General features: G+C 29.2%; 1 long non-coding RNA gene across 1 annotated transcript; it reads left to right on the forward strand.

The window, feature by feature from the left end:
• Positions 1-11,881: 11,881 nt before the first annotated feature.
• On the forward strand, positions 11,882-16,635 carry LOC125874934 (uncharacterized). The gene is made up of 4 exons (XR_007447329.1): positions 11,882-12,152; positions 15,805-15,855; positions 16,271-16,322; positions 16,412-16,635. It is a non-coding gene; the product is annotated as an uncharacterized LOC125874934 (long non-coding RNA).
• Positions 16,636-18,687: the final 2,052 nt, after the last annotated feature.

The following is an 18,687-nucleotide window of genomic DNA, read 5'->3' on the forward strand; positions in this document are numbered from 1 at the left end:
AAAACAAATGAAAAATTCACAGTTTAATCTACAATTTTTGACCCATTTTATATCATATAGTATTAGTAGGTTGCTTTCCTAATTTGTATCAAATACACGAGTGCAAGTTAGTTGAGTAATTATATACTATATATAAGAAAAAAAATATTAATTGAAATTCTCTTATATATAAGAGGCTATAAGCACACAACTATGATACAATATGTTTGTTTGAGCTTTGTGATTGTAACCGAAGGCGCGGGTGTGGGGGCCATAGTATTCTTTTCGTTTTGATTTATTTGTTTTACTTTTCTTTTTAATTATTATGTTATATATTTAAAAATTATGTTAAAAGTACTGTAAATTACAATAATGAATAACTTAATATGTTCAGTATATATATAAGTATTATAAATCATAATAATTGAGACTGGTCGACCCTTGAAATTCTAACAGTGTTACATAGATTGAGATAGAAAGAGTAATAAATATTTTATTTGAAAATTACGTAAAAAGCATTATAAATTATAATGATTAACAATATAAAATATTTAAAAATCATTGAAACAATAAGATAACATATATATATTATTTGAAAAATATCATAAAAAATATTATAAATCATAATAATTAATAACTTTAAATATTTTTAAAAATAAATAAAAAATTTAATTGACAATATCATATAAATTAAATCAAAGAAAGTAACATGTATTGAACTCATACGGACACAACCTTTCCTATCCAAGTATAAATAAACTATATGTATACCCTATTTAATGTAATATTAGTATAATTATCCAATTAAAGGCTTGTATTGAACCTTTTTTCGGACTATAGTGTAATTTAATACATAGGGAGATGCCGATCGGCTAGCTGTATGAATAAATTGGAAAGAAAACCAATTAATATTTAATGTAGGCCACATATGACGTTCACATTTATTTTTTTGGATTTACGTTACAAGAGATCTTTTTGACTAATCTAAATTTCTAATATTATCACATATTTTGACAACTGGAAATTGCAATAGTCTGTACTATTCTATTTCCTCTCGATTAATTTGTTCGTTTGATTTTGGTATAACAGAATATTTAAAAAAGTTGTTATATACACAAATATATATATATATATTAATTTTAGGGATAAGAGTCTGAAAAATATCCCAACTTTGGTCGAATTTGCTATTGCGATACTAAACTTTTATGAGGACCTATTACCTCCCTAGACTATTTAATACCGTATTTTAAACATATATATTTGTCCACGTGGATATAAAAAATAATGCAAAATTATAAATAGTAATGTGTCCACGTGGGCACATATATACCTTTAGAATACACTATTAATAGTTCAGGGGGTAAAAAATACGATATTAAATAATCTAGGGGGTAATAGATCCTTATGAAAGTTTAGTATCGCAATAGAAAATCCGACCAAAGTTGAGATACTTTTCAGACCCTTATCCCTTAATTTTATGATGTTAAATAAGGTACATGCTAGAGTTAAAAATTTAAAAAGTTGTCAAAACAAATAAGATAAATAAATTAAAATAGATATTTTTTTTCGATATTTCGGAATAGATTAGCAGTAATGTCGTATTAATTACATCAGCGGTCATGCTTGACATTTCACTTTCCGTTATTATTATTAGTTGACAATAAATATAATAAAGAAAAAAAACGCCAACTTTGATTATGAGTTATGGAGCATAATACTTCTCTGTTTAACTCTTTTTTAAAAACAAGGATGAATGAGTGAAATTAAATTGATACTAACACCATTTTATATTGGATAAACATCTTAATCACTTAATAAATCAGAATAGAGTTAATTAATTTATCATTGCTGATATATATGATAAAAAAAACATATATTAAACTCTTATATTAAATCCAACAATATCATAAAAAGAGATAAAAGGATTATTTTCACTTATTGGTACTAAGCGTTACACAAACTACTTTAGAATAATAATAAAATCATGAAATTACATTTTGTCAATCAAAATATTTTACTTTATGATTAGTGATGTCACAAAAACACTAGCTTGTACATGCAGTAGAAGATAAAGGTTTACTCTATTTTTATTTTAACGTTCATATTTTTGGAGTCTCTAATCGTAGGTGTGGGAACCAATAATACCACTATATTATGGGTGATAAAATGTACAATTCCTTATTTGATCTTAACGAAAATATCTTTACTTGAATCGATATTAAATTCTCAATCTCTTAATTTTCAATTTTGGGAATTTGGTAATATTACGATTTTTTCTTTAACTTTGTTAAATTTAATGTTTTGAAAAATGTGTTAGATGATAAATAATATTTAATAGCAAGGGTAAAATAGACACAAAAGATAAATTATCTTTTGATTTTCTAAATTGGACAAATATTGTTGAACAACTATTTTTAGTATAATGAACAATTATTGTTGGACGAAGGAAGTACTCCCTCTGTCCCTAATTACTTGTCCACTTTTTCTTTTTTAGTTGTCCCTAATTACTTGTCCATTTTGACAAATCAAGAAAGGACAATTTTTTTTTACCTATTATACCCTCAATTAATTACTTTGAAAAATGTAGAACTTCTTGAAAATCTTAAGTTTTTAATTTATTCACTTCATAATTAATATGGGTAAAATGGTAAATTCATTATATCAATTATTGTATTCTTAATAGATATGCCAATTCAAAATTGGACAAGTAATTAGGGACAAAGAGAGTATGCGTAAACCGTTCAAAAGATACAAATGACTATATATAACATCAATTTTTCAAATGATTTTGTAATTCATTTTTATGTTATAATAATAATATCGAAACTTTTACGTAGTGAAATTAACCACGTGATATAAAAAAGCTAATATCATAAAAAATTTGAGATGAAGATGATTTATTGAGTTGATTAGGAAAAATGTTAAAAGGAAGAGACAAGAGGGACCATTTTATATGAATGTCATTTTAATGCTGCGCAACGACTAGAAAGGGACAATGAATACAAGCTGGGAAAGCTCAACATAACTATAACATCTATTTTTTTATTTTTTTTTGGTAAAATGTGGTTGAAATGCTAGTCAGGGCGGATCTAGCCGTATGGCGATGAAAAATTACATTATTTATATTAGATAGTTTTTAATTTTATTTATATATATATAAAGAAAATTCAAATTCCCTAAATTCAAAAATATTAGAGGTTGGTTCAGTGATTGTATGATTCAAAATGTATTTTAAGTTTTCAAGTTCAAATTCAAACACTCTATTTTTGTTTTTTTTGAATTCTTATGTGAAAATTCTAAATTCGTCACTATTATTAATGATCTTGTATTTCATTGACAAACTAGTGGCGTCATTTAGGGTTGAGCATAAAATACCGAGAATCGATTTGAAATTTTTGATAATTTGATATTCGGTAATTTGGTATTCGATCGATATGGTATTCAGGGAGTAAACTTTCAGAATTACGGTATTCGGAAATTTGTATGAAACATTAATACTATTTGACATTCAGTATTTTCTGAATATCAAATTATTTACTTAATGAAAGTTATATATCAACATATCTATTTTTTATTAATACAAGTTCAAAGAAAAAGTTAAAGACTAAAGATAAACAACCCAAATACTTATATGTCTTTTAGTCGTGCCAAATTGCTTTTCTTGATCTTCTAATATATTGTGCCTCCACATAGAAAAATAGATATAATTGGAACAATAGTATTAACTTTATAAAACAATCAACTACTACTTCAATATAGAATTATCGAATACCATACTGAATCGAAGTTTGATTTACTGATTACTAAATTACCAAATCAAAATCTAAAATTTTAACTACCAATTACCAAATAATCGAACCTGAAATTTGAAAATTCTAAACAAATAGCGTCAGTTGATCAAGAATAATGCAAAACACTTCTTAATTACCAACGAAGATTGTGATGGAGTGGTAAGTACTCATTCTTTCTTAATTAAGAGGTCTCAGGTTAGGTCAAAATGTAATACTCCCTCTGTCCCTAATTACTTGTCATTTTTCCTTTTATAGTTGTCCCTAATTACTTGTCCATTTTGACAAATCAAGGAAGAACATTTTTTTTACCTATTATACCCTCAATTAAATAATTAATTACTTTGAAAAATGTAGAACTTTTCATCCACTTCATAATTAATAGGGGTAAAATGGTAAACTCACTATGTTATTAATTATTTTTTTAATTGATGTGTCAATTCAAAAGTGGACAAGTAATTAGGGATAGAGGGAGTATATGTTTATATAGTTATTGGGCAAAAAGAGTCTTTTGTTGCCCGGAGCGCTTTACCACCTAATGTGGAACTGTCCAATGCGAATCTAAATTTAGTTCGAACTTTATCGGTAAAAAAACACTTCTTAATTAAGGAAGATATTTAATACCAGCATTGATTATAAAGTAAGGGTTGATTTGAAAGAAGAAACGAAACTTAACAATTTTTTTAATACATCAAATATTTTTTTAAAAATTATTATGCTAAAACCACAAATATCTCATGAGGAAATAGAATTTTACACGAAAGAGTCTTCAATACTTATTGTGAAAGGGACGAAGAGATATATTAATCCAGCATTTTATTTTACTTATTCAGTATATTAATGAATATTTTTCATTTTATTTAATCACTCTAAAAAATTAGGAAGATTAATTATTTTTCCCGAAAACCATTATTATTAAGTAACATTTTCTCAAATTTCAGTATATATGTAGTACTTAGATTAAGTTTTTAAGGGAAAAGGGTCAAAAATGTCCTTAAACTATGTGAAAGGAATAAAAATGTCCTTCGTTTATATATAGTTTGGTCCAAAGATCCCCTTGCCGTCAATACTTTGGTTCAAAAATGTCTTTATTGTTATTTAATGGGTCAAAAATACTCATTTTCCAAATAAATATATTATTTATTTTCTTTTTAACACATTCTTTTTTCTAATAATATTTTTTTAAATTATGAAATGTTTATCTTCAATTCAGAAAAAAAAATGAAAATATTTCTTATTTTTTTTATAATTATTTTTTATCGTTATATAAATATAAATTAATGGTGGATATATTATGATATTTTATATATGACATATATTATATGTCGAAAGGGTACATGAAATTATTTTATTTTAACTGATAAAAGGAGATTAAGAAGAAGAAAAATATTTCCTACATTTTTGTTTGTTAAAGTGATTTTAAAAGAACATGATTCTTTTTAATATTTTAATTAGGAAGTTTATGTGTTTAAAAAGGAAAAATAATAATATAATTATTCAAAAAAGGGTATTTTTGACCCATTTAGTAACTATTTGGGCATTTCTAGACCAAAATATTGACGATAGGGACATTTTTGAGTCAAACTATAAACGGAGAGCATTTTTATTCCTATCACATAATTTAAGGACATTTTGACCCTTTTTTCAATTGTTAAAAGTAAAATTGAATAATTAGCAAATCAATTAATTAATTAGTGCTTGTAAAATGCATATTGTATATGTAAAATGGAATAGAGGGAGTGTCCTCAATTGATTTAGACTAATGGTTTAGTACTTTCTCCATTTTATTTTATTAATAACTCATCTATTAAAAATAGATATTTTTATTTAAATAAATTAATTAATTATTATTTTAAAGAACATTATAAAAACAAAAGTTAAGCAAATATAAAACTGAGAAAATAAATAATTTGTTGTCGTGTTTGACCATTAACCACATATTCTGGTCAACTATTTGATTTGTAAGGCTTTTAATACACAGATTTTTTCACACGATGGAGTACAAAATATCAATTTCCCATGCCTTATCTCTACATTTTGGTCGCCGTATTCATACACACAAATTAAGTATTAAATACGAATCTTAATAATATATTTTATCATAATTTTATATGTGAAATTTTTGAAGAAGATAGTGTATATGCAATCATCGAGAGTGAATTTGATTAGCTTTTATATTTAAATTTTAATAACATTTTGATACTTTAAAATTAAAATTTAGAGATCTAAAAATTATATGAAAAGTATTATGAATTAAAATTTAATCATTTTTATGTGATGAAAAATATATCGTAAAATATTGATAAAAAATTATACTGTTTAATTCTAAAAAAATTATGACAAGTAAAAGAGAATGTATTAATCTAAAAATAATATACTATAGGAGGTGAGGGTGGAAGGTAGCGGTGTGGAATGATGGATGGAGGCCATGGGTGAGTAGAGCACAATTAATATGAAATGCTACTTGTGATTTTTTTTTTCTATTTTAGTTATAAAATCATTTTTTTTCATTTCAAAAGAGCTTATTTTTGTAAAGAAAATATTATTCAAAAACTTTAATCAATCAAACATGAAAAAATTCGAAAAGCATTCCTCCGACTAATGTAGTCCTCATTTTCTGGGAAAAAAGAAACAGTACTACTAGTTTGAGAAATAAAAGAAATGATAAATAATATTTAAATAAATAATAATAATAATAATAGTTTATAACTTCTAATAAGATGACGTTCTTTGCTTTATTCAAAAGTTGAAAAGTGAGAGGGGATTAGGGGAAGCATCTCAAAGGAGTTGAAAACTAATTTATGTCAAAGCATGAAATTTTTAGCCAAGCAAATTGGATGATAATTCACACCTAATATGGTTCTTATCAAAGTTCAAAGTAATGATATTTCAAAGTGGTCCTTTTTTCGCAAAAGATAATTTGTTTGACTTTTACTATTTACGCCCCACAATATTAAAATATATATTTGAATCGGAAAAAAGTTAAAAATATTTTTGATTAAAATATACTCTTTCATTTATTTATTTAGCTAAAAATACACCTCTATACACTTTTTAGCTCATTTTTACAATTAAAACTAACATAGCACCTTTTTATTATATTTTTTTACATGATCACTCCCTATTGGACAAATTAAAACCCCAACTCACTAAAGTTAAGTGCTTTTCATCCTCTCATTTTTTCCCCCTTCATTCAAATACCTACAGCCCCCCGTCCCCCGTGCCTACTATCTACATTGATTTTTGTCTTTTGGCAATTTCGAATCTAAGAAATGATGTGACTTTATTCTTCTACTCTTATTTAATACTAGTATATGTGTCTGTGCGTTGCACGGAGATTATTAAAAATTATTTAATTGTTCAAATATATTACAATCATTTTGATTTTATTAAAATATAATAATTATCATCATATTTTTCATGCAATATACTTAATATCATAAATTTTTATATAACTAAAGGAACAAATCATATAAATGCATGCGCACGATCATCAAATAATATTTTTGATAAAACTAAATATTATAATTATATATTTCTTATACAAACGTTTCAAAAATATATTATGATTAAAAATAAATAAGAATGAAAGAATTAAGAGAATATGTTGGTACACTCTCTCAAATTAATAGATGAAAAAAAAAATATTTATTATTTTCTTTCAATGTAGAGATTTTGCGTAAACTAAATAGTTTATTTGAGTTTGCAGTTTTTATTTTAAAAAAATTATTTTTTGTGGTGGTTACTGAGTAAGTTTACACATATTTTTAAAATTTTAATTAATTTTTTTTATTTTTTATAATCTTAAATTGCAATTTCAAACTATTTAATTTTCCGTTATTTATAAACTAATTTCAAAAAGGATAATGAAATTTTTGGAAAACAGTTACGTTGATTAGTGAAGAATTATCCGTTTGTTTGAATATTTTATCACTAACCACTCCTTTTATTCAGGTTAGAAGTGGGAAGTTAATGTGCAGTTAAAATATTTTTTTTTTCATTATTATTAAATAAAAATGTGCAGTTAGATGGTTCAAATTTTAAAAGTACCTTTCCAAAAAAAGGACCACGACGTTGAGGTTTTTTAAAAAATATTTTTTTAATTTTATTTTTAATTTTCTTTTTAGTGTTTGAAATTTCTATTTTTATTTTTAGAATTCCAATTAATTTTTAATAAATTTACAAATTTTGTTTTTTTTTGTTAGTGCTGACAATAAACATTATAAATTTTTATTTGTACCAAATATAGCTAAATTTTTATTTACATAAAAAATAATCTAAACTTAGCGATGTATGTATAAGCAACAACAATTATTTTCAACAAAATGACCATATGTATACGTATTGTGTCGACAAATATATATATATATGGTATATACTCATTTGTAAATGATGTATAACTATATATCAAACATGCATATACATTTATATAAATTGTTGATACACTAGAGTATACCATGGATATACATTATCTATACAATAAAATATACATTGCAGACCAATTTGTTTTGATCTCATGAACTAACTCAAATCTCCTCTAAACAATCCCAAAATTTAGATATGAGCTCCTCCCAAAGTTTTGAGTCTTTTGATATAATATTCACTTGATTTTCTCATGATCTTAATTATACATGTAGTATTAGTTATTCAACCTTCTATCATGCATGCATAAAATAATACATAGAATCCCTCATAACTTATTAGTTATGCGAATTTCTAAATTGCCAATCAAACGTCGTATTGATGATATATATATATAAATTATTTCCTATTTACCTACCAAACGGCGTATACAAGTAATTAAATGAAAATTAATACATAAACAAATTATTTCATATCAATCTACCAAACGATTCTTTAGAAATTAAGAACCTCAAATACTGGGTTAGCCAAAAGTTGAATTTGGCGGAATTAAATTTTCTTGAGATTAAGATAAGTATTGATTTCATTATTTGAGGTAGACTAAGTTGTTAAAGCTTTAAAGTGGGTTAAGACTTGTTCTTACTAAAGTTCTTTTCTCACAAAGTCATGTCTATAAAGTATTTAATTAACTGTTTATAAATATTAAATGTGAGTTTCATTGGAATGAGTGACCTCACCTTATCCTTGTTGTGTTAAGATTTACATGTTATCAAATTATTTACCAAAGAGATCTTTTAAGCTTTTTAAGCCATGTGTCCATGCTCACAGTTACTGATGAAATTATGTAACTTGCTAAAAAACATGTAAAGATCTAATTTTTTATGCTTTTAAGTTAAGAATGATATGATGTACTTTGAGTTCCATATCTATTACGTTATTTTTTTCTTCTTTGAAAGGAAGGACTTTATTTGTAATTTAAGGTTTATCCATGCAGATGGGAACAAACAACACGTGTATATATATATATATATATATGCATTATACGTCAATTCGAACTTACCGCAAAATATAAATTAGATATTCTTAAGGAACATGCAATAATAAGATTATACCACCACAAGTCTTTATCCACCTATTTTTACCGTGTCAGGTATAATTTTCATAAATTAGTACACTTTAATGCCAGTCTCCTACCCTACTCCGCTGCCAATTCTACCATTAAACATTCGACATTTCCACTCTAAGGCTTCCAAGCCTACTAGTCATGTCTCCTCATATCACATTATAACCTAATCCCTCTATCACATAGAGATTCCAAAATATTTAAAATGGAAACAGACCAATTTTGGAGTCCGTGATCGTGAGACCCGCATCAAAATCTTTGGAATTGAATCTGCTAATAGGTCATAAAAAATGCCCCGAACTTGTGTTCCAAAATTGAACACAATTCTGGGTTCGGATCAGCAAACAACAACATGCACAAATTCCATAATTTAACACAAAAGGAAATAAGGTCAGGAGCTTGTAATAGAAATTCACCTCAAATGGAGGTTCACCTACACTTTGTGAATGCACTGCAACGAAGCTTCACAATTTTTGAAGTGTGGGACTTCAAATCACCCAATTCCAAGCTAAACGAGCGATATATCGCAATTTGAATTTCACTAACTAAGCTTCCTCGCGTCTGGTCTTTTAAATAAAGACTTCACGATTCTATTCATCACGAATGGAGAGAGTTCACCATGAATGTGAGTCTCATGAATGCGGTGAGGGCCCCGCGAATGCGGCCAAGAAGAAACCGAGGCCCCACAATAGCGGCAGGGACCTCATGAAAGCAGCTCTCAAAAATGTGGCCAAAGCCCCAAAAATGTGGCTCTCAGGTCGCCTGACCTATATGAACGTGGCCAAGGGCCCGTGAACTGAAATCCATTTTAGGCCTGCACAAATTGATGCATATCAGCTAGTTTTGGCAAGTTTAAAATCACCGATGGGGCATTTCGAATTCGTCTAGAACCCCGTGCATGCAAAACGAGATATGAAACCCTACAAAATTTGATATTTCGGACTCAATGGAGCAGTCAAATTTTCCATATGAGGTCATCTTGATAAAAATTAGGTCCCACCCCCAAACTCCATTTTAAGCCAAAATTCACAAGAGAGCTCAGAATTAGCCCGGAAGCCTCGGGATCAAAACGAAGGGTTGTTCTAAACCAAGCTCAACATTCCAGAGCTAAACGTGATGATGAATTCTCATCCAAGATTATTTACTCAAAATATTGACTAAAGTCAAATTAGGCTATAACTTGAAAGTTAAAATGTCCAATCGCACAGACTCGTAGTGAAAGCCTCGGGAGTCATGCCCCGACCATGCTCCTAGCCTAAAATGAACCTTTTGGTGTTGATGGAATCATTAAAATTGGATTCTGAAGTCATATTCTTGAACTTCTAATAAAAAATGACCATTGAAGGTTCAAAAGCTCCAAAACACTAAAACTCGCATAAAAACCGAACGAACGACTAGGTGACCAAACTCTTAGCAAGGCACAAATGACTTGGGATCGCTATAAAAAATGCTATAAACAGAAAACATGATGCATAAACACATAAATGACCTGGAGATCATTACAATGATGTGCTTCAATTTGTAATTGATGGTCTTCTTATCCATAAGCATAACTGACTCGGTTAACCAACCTATTAATCTTCCTCACTTTTCCATGCCAACACCCTGACCCCTAACCCATTTTTAAAAACCATACATAAGACCCTCCTACACGACTCAAATCCCCCCTTATCAAATATGTTCTAACACTGGACAACTATAATTAGTCTCATATTTAAACTACACCACACTCACGGCCAACAACTTGACCTAGTAACCACCACTTATCAAATCAGATACCATACCATTTATAATCGCAAACATAGTATATTTTCGGACTCTATAACGATCCGTAAGGTCGTTTGAACACTAGATCTATTTCTTTCATAAAAGAACCTTCTCATAAATTTGAAATAAGAATTTTGAACTATTTGATTAACTACAGTTATATAGTTGGTGGGTATTTATTACATAATTAATTTTTAGTTGATTTTAAATGGGTCAAGTCTGAAATTTATTTAAACTCTATGTCGCTTGACCCATATGTAGAAATAAAATTGAGAAAATTTTAGGTATGACAAAGATAATATCCATATTAGTGTTCTATAGCTATAATTTAGATAATTGCGCTCCATAGCTATATTTATGTTTTCTATTGAGCTTTTGATTTGTAGAATTTGCTTAATACATCCAATTTATTTACAAATTGGTCAGTTTTGTATAAATTCATTTATACAATTGGATAATTCGTATATAAAACGTTTCAGTTTGTTCTATATTTGTATATGTATATAGTGATGTTCGTCTTTAATTATGATAATTGTGTTTGTCTATTATACACTACAAGAAAAAGCCTTATTTAAGACCAACATTTAGGGACGAGTTAATAATCTCATCTCTAAAAGTACATATATTGGGACGAGATTTTCTGCTAGTCCTTAATTCCATATTTTATTGGGAAGGTACTAAATCTAGTCCCTAAAGAAATTAATAACTGGTCCTAAATTAAAATTTGTGGGTCTTATGCGGGAGAAAGTGTGGCAAAATAAAATATTAAAATATTGGAAAAATAAAAAGTGTTGTTTTGAAGAAATCTTAGGCACAAAATTATACTAAAGTAATAAATTCTTAAAAGAGAACACAAAAACTCTCTCTTTCTAAACCCATCGTCACAAACTAAACCCATAGTTCTTACTTTGCCCTAGCTGCTAGTATAGATCTGCAAGGCAATTCCTAGAACTCTCGATGTTTTCATCTGGGTCACAAAGTAAAGATACTTACTCTGCCCTAGCTGCTAGAGTCGATCTGCACAACAACTATCAGAACTCTCAACGTTTTTATTTATGCTTTCTCAAAACAGAGAAAGCGCAGGTCATCGAAGTTTTGCCCTAATAATTCTACTCTATCTACTCGAATCTCAGGTATGCCTCTCTTCCACCAATTATTTTATCTTTAGAGATTATTGTTTGTTTTATTTGAGTTACTCTTCTTATTTTGCACAATCTGAACATTTTTCTTTATTTTTGAACATTGAAGTATATTTAAGTTTCTACTGTATTATGTGTCTAAAGAATCGTAGTTTGATAATCATGTTGTATACATATTGCATATCGATTTTTAAAAAGCTAATTATTTCATGGATAGAATATTTGTTTATATATTCAATGCTGATGTTTTGGAACTGAAGTAGCAATACGAGTGAATGAAGGTATTGTAAACAGTAGTGAATACTTTTCTTCGTCACTATAGATTGAACTCATTGTGAACCTCTTACTCTTGAAGTAGCTTTTTTTCTCTTGCTCGTGAAGTAGCTCTTTTACTTTACAGAAAAAGGATCTTATTTACTTTACAGAAAAAGGATACATGCCAACTCCTCTTTTCTAAATCATGGGAAGAATTTGCGAGTGTCAAAGCTAAATAAAAACTAACTAAAATTTTCTTAGAAACATAAAGTACGAGTTCATCAAGAGTCCTTGTGGAACTGTTGAATGTTGTGAAACTGTGATCTCCCAGTCTGGCAGCTTGTTCTCAGATGGTAAATTGCCATACACTAAAGTTTCAATAAACACTAAAGAAAGGATAAACCAGCAGAGAAGTTCGACGTATGGAGCAAGATATTTTCCATTTCTTTCTTCTTCTTTTTTGGAGTCGAGTAAGGAGCATTTGTCTATCTAGAGGTCTCTTTATATGTTCTTGGGCATTCCTCGCCTTCTGAGTTAGCTTTTGTAGTTAAGTTAGAGCAAAGATAAATTTCTTAAATAGACCACATAAGACAACTAGTGGGCAAACTCCCCAAACTACGAAGGTGCATCATAATTGCTTAGCAATTTCTCTCTTCATAGACCAATAAAAAAGTTTTACAGCATTGCAGCTTCTTCCAATGTTTAAAATAGAATTTCACACCTTTCTGTAACAATAACAAGCTCTCAAGATGATCCACTTCATGCTTATTCCTTAATGTATATCTATTTGTTAATGTTCGCATCTAGTCTTAATTCTATTCAACTGATACAACCTATAGGTTTGAGGGCACATCTGTTATTCTTATTTATCATTTTATTAAAAAGAAAACCTTTCGCATTATTACAATTTTTGGCTTTGATCATTCATTTTGATAAATAGTTAAGCTACTTTTAGGACAAATTTCAAGAGATTGTCTACTCCTTATAGAAATCAATTCAGACACGATAAAATGAATCTGCCAGCACATTAGAAGTTTAAATATATATACAATTATAATGAGAAACACTTGCACAAAATGTATGCCACTTCCAATAAGGAACTTCCCTCATCCAGCTATTTAATAGGGTAACCTCTATATCTAAGGATCCCGGCATCACCATCTATAGCATACTGATGACCTAAGGTTCCGTGTTAAGATAACTTGGATCATAAAGCTTGAGACCCTTCTGATTTGGTCCTGTTGTTATCTGCAGAGGATAATACCAGAATTTTTTTTTCAGGAAAAGAGACTAAGCTTCTAGAGTTAATGAGTTAGAGCTCTGATCACCAACTAGTAAGTACAACCAGTGATCTTGTATAGTCGCAAGATAGAGTCTCAGATGATCTTATGTAATAACGTATACTGTTTGAATTTTTCTTGGGTATGAAAACTTAGTATTATCTCAGGGTAGGCTAAAAGGAATCTTGTATACACATTTCTATATTCAACATCTTAATTACAAACTAATGTATAACCGTTTATATAACTTAATGTCATTTAATTGGACTTTTAGGGACTAGATTTGGACTTTTAGGATCAGGTTGTAGGTCATATCACAGTTCTACCTCAATCTTTATTTTCTATCTATTCGAATCTAAGGGATGCCTTCTCTTTCGCGAGTTAATTTTTCTTTTCTAGATTCGATTTGTTGTTTGTTTTGTTTAGTTACTCTTCTTCACTCATTCAATCTGGTTGTTTCCTTTATTTTTTGAAGTATATTCAAATTTGTAATATATTGTGTGTTGAAACAATCAGATTTTATACTGACTGGTCATTTTGAAAAGCTAATATATTTTTCTTCCATGTAACTAAACAACTAAGATATGGATTTGTATCTTATGGAAAAACAAAATAGGAGGGGCCACATTTGAATCTTCATACATGTTAAGAACTCAGGGAAATTCATGATCTCACACCAACTATCAACTAGTTGCCTTTTTAGTCGCAAGCTACTAGTTTAGTTGTTGTGTTTAAAATCATTTGTCATAGCTCTGTGTCAAATAGAATGACAAAATTTATGGAGCCAGTGTTAACGTTCTTGAATTTATCAAACTAAAGTTCTTTACTTTCATACAAAATGTTGTTGACAGAGTTCTTTACGTTCCTGCAAACTGTTTACAGAGTTCTTTACTTTACTTTTTGTTTTTCTTGTAATTCAATATTCTGGCTGAAGTCATGCATTAGTTCTTTGCCCTGTTATGTTTTTTTTTTTTTTGGTGAATTGGATAATATTATTAGCAAAGAAGCTTAAGTATCATTACAAAATAAGGGAATAGTATTATTCCCTGTATATATGGTATCATTGGTTGCTATCAGATTACTATTATGAGTAGAAATTTTCCTTGGATAAGTAGTTCCTAGTTTATCTGCCCAAACTGCCTCATTTGCGAACATCAGAGGAACTTGCAAAATCCTTGTGTGCTCAAATAATCGCTTCTTGGCCCTTTCCTTGGCTAAGAGGTCGGCTACCTTGTTCTGCTCTCTATAGGTATGCGAGAGTTTTGGCTTTCCCAACAGTTGCATCAATGACCTGTTCTTTGCCCTGTTATTATCGTAGATTGAGTTGGTTGGATTAAAAGTATGACACAGAGGGTCAACCAGGGCCTAGGAATGACCACGAATCAAAAGGGAGGATCCCTTGCTTCACATATAATATATCGGTGAATGTTAGCAGCGGCGTTTAACAACGCAAAAAGATATAGATAATGGTTCAGTTCATGTATAATAAAACACCAACACTCGGTTCTAAATTAGCAATGGTTCAAATAGAGTATGTTTTAAGCCTAGTAATATGAATGGATAACTTAGGCACCATATTTGCTTGATAATAAATTCCATGTATAACAGCCCTCACAATAGAATCTTCAGATCTCCTTTCCTGCGAAAAGATCCTATTATATCTGTCACGCCAAAAAGAATACACAGAAGCTCCCATTGCAATCATGTAAACAACTTGCATTGCAATCATGTAAACATTAGCACCTCGACTCTAATTCAAGGGCGTTAGAGCTATCCATGGAACTCAACTTCTAATTCAAGGGCATAAGAGCTATCCGTGGAACTCAAGTCCTAATTCAAGGGCTTGTGGTTTCATCTACTGAGCTATACCTTAAGATTAGGCTTAAGTATACTAATCTAGATAGCTAAATTGTAATTTAACTATGCTATGACACTGTAATGAACTTACTCGTGAGTAATAAAGATATTTAGTTGCTGAAAAAAAGAAGGCGTGAGATGTATTTTATCGATAGGTTAGATTAAAATTACTACAATATCAAACATTTATCAAGATATTTGCTTTTTATTTGCTTATGTAACCTTACTGTGTTGAATAAATTAAAATAATATAGGGATGAAAATGGCGAGCTAGAGAAGGCACGAGGCATTAAGAAGGCGATGGGGTGAGATACTGATGCGTCACCATTTTTTTTAAAAGACGCAAATTTTTTAACTTGATACATTAATTTCTAAATTTTTCATAGTTGCGCAACTTCTTCCTTTGTTTCCGACATTACTACGGTTGCACAACTTCTTCCTCCATTTTTTATATTAACCATTGTTGCACAACTCTTCATCCTCTGTTTTTTTTCTTCTGCACAACTTCTTCTTCCTATAGTTTTTACACACTTTCTGCACAGCTGCGCACAACATTTTCTGCCTCTTGTTTTAATTTTCTGCATAGCTGCTCAGCTTCTCTGTTTTTTTTTTACTTTTGCCCAATTTTTATTTCTGCCTCTGTTTGGTTTTAGAAACAGATTAATTCTTGGTTAATGCATCTCAAGGCTTTTCTAATTATTTTTTCTTATATTTTTGCAGCTTTGTTCATGTATCTGGATAATACTTGATGAAATTTAAACTACTTTTGGGGGTGAGTCGTATACCTAATCTAGTGATAGATTTACACGTACTATACAAATAGTTACTTATCATCTTTTCAAAATTTTGAATATTTTGAAGGTTGGAGTTCAAGCCAAGATGCAAGATTAGAAGATGCACAACCTCATTATTTTGCTACGGATGTCATGCAAAACTTGATATCATAGTCTAGCCCTGAATGTTATTTAACTATTTTTTTAAGAAAATGTTGGAACCAACAACAATGGATGTAAACTGATTTATTGAGCTTAATCAGATTTCTATCTTTCTGGATACATATATCGAGTTTTTGTATTGGCACCTTCGGTAGCAATTTTATATTTATTGATGAAATGTATAATTCTATGATATCAAGCTGTAGGACCATTGGTGGTCAATTAGAGAGCAGGTAGTTGCTCGTCTCTAATGATTAACTATTGCGTCTCTAAAGTATAATCTAGGACCAGGTAGTTGTTCGTCGCGAAAAAGGTTTAGCGACCAGAAAATAAATACCTCTCATTAATGTAGAACGTCTATTTGGGATGAGATATGTCGTCTCTAAATACCTAATAACGACTAGTTTTCTTATCGTCATTATAGATGTTTAACGACCAGATGTTTGAGCCCGTCCTTGTTAAAATTTTGCGACGGAAGCTATTAGGACGGGGTGCGACCAGCATTTTGCCGTCGCTATTTCTCAATTGGGACGAGATTTGGACTTTTAGTGACCATATTTCCCTTCCTTAGAGGCTGTTTTTCTTGTAGTGTATATGTTATTTGTATATGTATATGTGTTTTTTTGTTAGGCTTGTCCATTGTATATGTACGTATAGTTGTAATTTGTATATGTATGTGTTCTTTGTATAAGTGTATATGTGAAATCTATATGCAAATAAGAAATAGTATTAGCTGTAATTTGTATAAGTACATATTCTTTTTGTTGTGCTTTTTAGTAGTATATGTATATAAATAAAAATTTGTATTAGTTGAATCTGTATATGTAGATGAAAATTCATGAAAAAAATTTAAAAATATTATAAAAAATACAAAGAATAAAAAAATATAAAGTTGATTTCAACATGCTTTTGGTGGTTACCTGAAATTTAAATAGCACAATTGGGAGGGTAATGACAACAATTCAGAATTCAAAAATAATGTTGGTGAGAGGAAACTAATCTGGGTGAGAAAATTTAGGAGAAAATTGTGTAAATGGGAAGAGAAACCGAAAATTCAAAATTCAAAAATAATATGGGTGAGAGGAAACGAATCTGGGTGAGAGATTTTAGGATAAAATGGTGTAAATAGAGATAGAAAAGAACTGCTTTGATTTGTATATATCTTTATACAAATATACCTTTCGCCTTTTTATTTAAGTTAAGTACAAAATAGTGTATCCCGGTAGATAGCAAATTATGTGGAACAGTAGATGTGAATTGAAAATAAAGTATACTATAGCTATAACATTTAATATGAATCAAATGTTTGCTATTTCATACAATTTTCCTAATAAAATTAGTGGAATTAAGGAAATTTGATTGATAATTAGTTTAGAGAAAATAAATTAGGATAGAAAATAATATGTCGAAGAAAAGAAAATAGTAGAGGCCTAAGGTCATAAAGGAAAAAGGAAGGTGTGACTTCATGTAAGATTTTTCCGCCAATTCTTCTAATTACATTAGTTATACGTATATGATTGTATCATAATTAATTTCATGATTTGATGGTGTAAGGAAGTTATGTAGTGCAGAGTAGTGGTATAGGTGTGAAAATTTTATCCACTGGATAGTTAGTGGAGTTTTTGGGACAACAAGGTTTTAGTGAAAATTAATACTCCCCTAATTACTTGTCCAGTTTTAAAGTAACACACCTATTAAGAAAACAATAATTGATATAGTGAGTTTCCTATTTTATCCCTATTAGTTATGAAGTGGATGAATTAAAAACTTAAGATTTTCAAAAAGTTCTACATTTTTAGTAATAAATTGAGGGTATAATAGAGAAAAAAAATTTGTCCTTTCTTGATTTGTCAAAATGAACAAGTAATTAGAAACAACTAAAAAAATAAAATGTGGACAAGTAATTAGGGACAGAGAGAGTAGTAAATATTACTTGGAATTGGAGGAGAGATTGAAAAACATTAAAGTTGTGATGGTAGGCGTGGAAATTACCACTGATTGGTCGACTTGTTGGTAAAAAGAAAGTAAGGAAGTTTAAGGGTGTACTAACGATTAGGAAGGATTATTGTGTGCGCGCGTGCATGCGTATGTGTAATTGGATTTTCACTGCCCACATTAGGGTTAGTTAATATTTTGGGTTTCATGATTGTTGCCACTGGTTCGTAACCAGTTAGCTTCAATTTTAATTAGTATTATTTTGTT

The sequence above is a fragment of the Solanum stenotomum genome, chromosome 1 (genome assembly GCF_019186545.1).
Source record: "Solanum stenotomum isolate F172 chromosome 1, ASM1918654v1, whole genome shotgun sequence".
NCBI lineage: Eukaryota > Viridiplantae > Streptophyta > Magnoliopsida > Solanales > Solanaceae > Solanum > Solanum stenotomum.